This window comes from Tenrec ecaudatus, chromosome 8 (genome assembly GCF_050624435.1).
Source record: "Tenrec ecaudatus isolate mTenEca1 chromosome 8, mTenEca1.hap1, whole genome shotgun sequence".
NCBI lineage: Eukaryota > Metazoa > Chordata > Mammalia > Afrosoricida > Tenrecidae > Tenrec > Tenrec ecaudatus.
Genome location: NC_134537.1, coordinates 130713019 through 130716231, shown reverse-complemented (window position 1 = coordinate 130716231; position 3213 = coordinate 130713019). Strand labels below are relative to the sequence as shown.

The 3213-nt window shown below is 33.2% G+C and overlaps 1 non-coding gene across 1 annotated transcript; it reads left to right on the top strand.

The window, feature by feature from the left end:
* Nucleotides 1-2643: 2643 nt before the first annotated feature.
* Nucleotides 2644-2775, top strand: LOC142455810 (small nucleolar RNA SNORA68). Its single transcript, XR_012785935.1, has one exon. It is a non-coding gene; the product is annotated as a small nucleolar RNA SNORA68 (small nucleolar RNA).
* Nucleotides 2776-3213: the final 438 nt, after the last annotated feature.

The following is a 3213-nucleotide window of genomic DNA, read 5'->3' as shown; positions in this document are numbered from 1 at the left end:
TTAGAATACATTGAAATGACCAAAATAATTAGGAATAAAATTAAAAAGATTAAAATAAAAAGACTTTAGACAGGTATCACTAGGATTTTTTGTGGGTGGGTTTCATCAAGTCAGTTTGGACTTACAGCAAGTCTGTATGAACAACAAAACACTTGCTATGGGCTTTCCTAAAAATTGCCACTATTTCGGAATGTATTGTTGCAGCCTCCATGTCAGTCCATGTAATGGAGTTCTTCATCGTTTTATGTGACTTTCTACTTTCCTCAGCTTGTTGTCCTTGTGAGGTACTAGCGTCTTCTGACAACATGTGCTGAGCACATCAAATGAAGCATCAAATGGCATCCTGTCTTCTAAGGACCATTCCTGCTATCTTCCCAATAATAATTTGTTAGTTTTTTCTGGGAGTCCTTTGTATTTTCAATATTTTTCACCAATATCTTACTTCAAATGCACCAACTTTTCTTAGGGCTGCCTTATTAATTATGAAACTTTCACATGCATATGAGGCAATGAAACAAAATTGTGGCTTGAGTCAGGCCTACCTTAGTCCTGAAAGTCACATGCTAGCCTTAAAATATTTCAATGTGGTCTTGGGTAGCCAATTCCCCCAATGAAACTGTCATTTGATTTTTCAATGACAGCTTCAATTTTTTCTGTGTACCTTGATGCTATCTATTGTTACAGTTGTGTAGATTTTGGTTTTGTTTGCTATGAGTTGTAATCCATACTGAAAGTTAGAGTGACTGATTTTCATCTGCGAATGTTTTGATTCCTCCTAATTCTGAGCAAGCATATTTGTGTCATATGCATATCATTGGTCGTTGATAAGATTTCTTCCAAACTTAGTATTTTGCTATCCTTCATGTTTTAGCTTCTTTGATTATTCACTCAGCATATATGAGCATATTGAATTGGTAATGGAAAGAAAACCTGATCCACACTTTGCCTGATTTTAAACCAAACATTATTCCTTTGTTCAACTTGAAGAACTAACTCTTGGTTCATGTACAATTTCCTTAGGAACACAATGAAGCGCAATTAGCACTGTGAAGTTTTCTGGAATCCCCATTCTTCTCTGTGTTATCTCTGGGCTATGATCTACCCAGTGAAATGTCTTCCCTCGGTTAATACAACTCAAGTAAGCGACTTCATGGTATTCTCGACTTTCAGCCAAGTTCCCCTGATTTCAGCCACGGCATCTCCTCCTTGCTGGAGCTTTTCTGAATCGGGCTTGATTCGCTGCTTGCTAATGATCAATGTTGAATGATCTTCTACATATTTTGCTTCCATGTGATATTTATGTATATATTTAGAAGTTCTGAATTCTGTTGGCTTACCTGCTTCATTCAGTAGTGATATTCAAAACAGTGAACAACTGGCATGTTATGTCAATAATTCAGACTTCATATTTGAGTGAAAAGCTGTGGCTGGAGGCAGGTTGCAAACATTTTGAGAGTTGTGAGATAATAAAACCAGGATGCAATTAGGGAGAAAATTTGTAAACATCTTAAATAAAACTTTGAAATGTAAAAGAAGGTGAAATAGTGAATACTACCTGTGGAAAGTATGTTGAAATGTAGTTAGCTTAAGTAATCAAAGAAATTATGTGGCCAGGTAGAATAATCTAAGGGAAATAGAGATTGAAAATGGAAGAATAAGAAGAAAACTCAATGCGTCCTAGAGAAAGATATAAAAATATCTATACAAAAGTAATACAATCAGTATATATATTTTAAATCAATATACATTTTGGTAGCATATTTTAAGATAAAAACTCTGTAATGGGATCTTAATTTATAAATTAATATAATAAAATTTTGAGTAAAGTTTATAATATGTTATAAATGGACTATACTAGGAATGTAAGAATATATATGCCATATCTTTCAATGTGCCATATCTTCCAATATTAACTACAATGGTATCATCAGACTTTGAAAAATGGCAAAATTGAGCTACATGATCATGCTACCTATAATAAAATGAAAGTTAAATCAATCTGGAAAGATTTGCTTAATGAACACATTTTTAATATTATTAATCTTTCTAAATTTCATTTGCCTTTCAAACTTAATAATAATACATTTCTTTTCATAAATTATGTCCTTGAGCTCAAGATATACTTCCATTTTCCTTCTGTCTTTGTATGTATCTGTTTGAACTTTCTGAAATCTGTTTATTTAAATTATATTAATACCGCTGTGGTCAGCATCTATTTTACTATTACTATATTTAAAATATCACTTGTAAACAATGAGGAGCACAATAAGAATGTTAGCATTTGCCCTGGACAATAATGCAAATGTTCAAAACGTTGGAATGTGTAAGATAGGTGACCACATAGTGTTGGCTGTAAAACCAGCGATTGACTCTTCAAGAGAATAGTAGGCACCAGTACAGAAGAAATCACCAAGACCACATTTTACATATTCAAATAGGTGCTCCTGCGCCAATTTTGGTTGATGTCTTGAAGTTTTTCATTTTTAAAATTTCCAGGGACATTTTCCAAATCTTCACACAGTTGATGATGTGTTACATGTTATATTCTATATTGAATAAATAGTTTGTAAAGAAATATCAGAGTGCCATACATGTAGCTAAATATTCCCCTTTTATTTTATTCTTTTAAAATATGTACATCGACTTGCACCCAAACCCAAGGACTGTGGCTTCTCATAGCGGCAGTTTAAAGAGTGGTGCGCACAGCAAGTGGGCCTTGTCGCCTTTGAGGGGCTGCGCAGTGCCCCTCAGAGTGAATGTGAAGGTTCAACAAGCTTGAAGAAAAAAAGAAAAAAAAATGTACATAGATTTTCTACATACATTCCCTTTCTTCTATATATGGCAAAATAAAGGAAAAATGCATATATGTATAGATTTATGTATTTATATATACATATAAATTGAATACTTATTCATTCTACTAAACTAAGCAATTTTCATAGCCAAATACCTATTTTAATTTCTCTTAAATATGAAGAAACATCATAAAACATTACAGTGCTTTTCCTCTACCATACAGATGATTGAAATTTATATTTTTTCATGTGCAATCCAGGAGATTGTTCTGCCAGATGTCCTAAAAACTTGACCTATCAGAAAAGACCCCAAGCAGCATTTTATATCAATTATGTGTAAAACTGAGCCAGTAATATTATCGTATTATCCACATCAGTAACTGAGAAGCACAAAAGATATAAACTCAAACCATCTGCT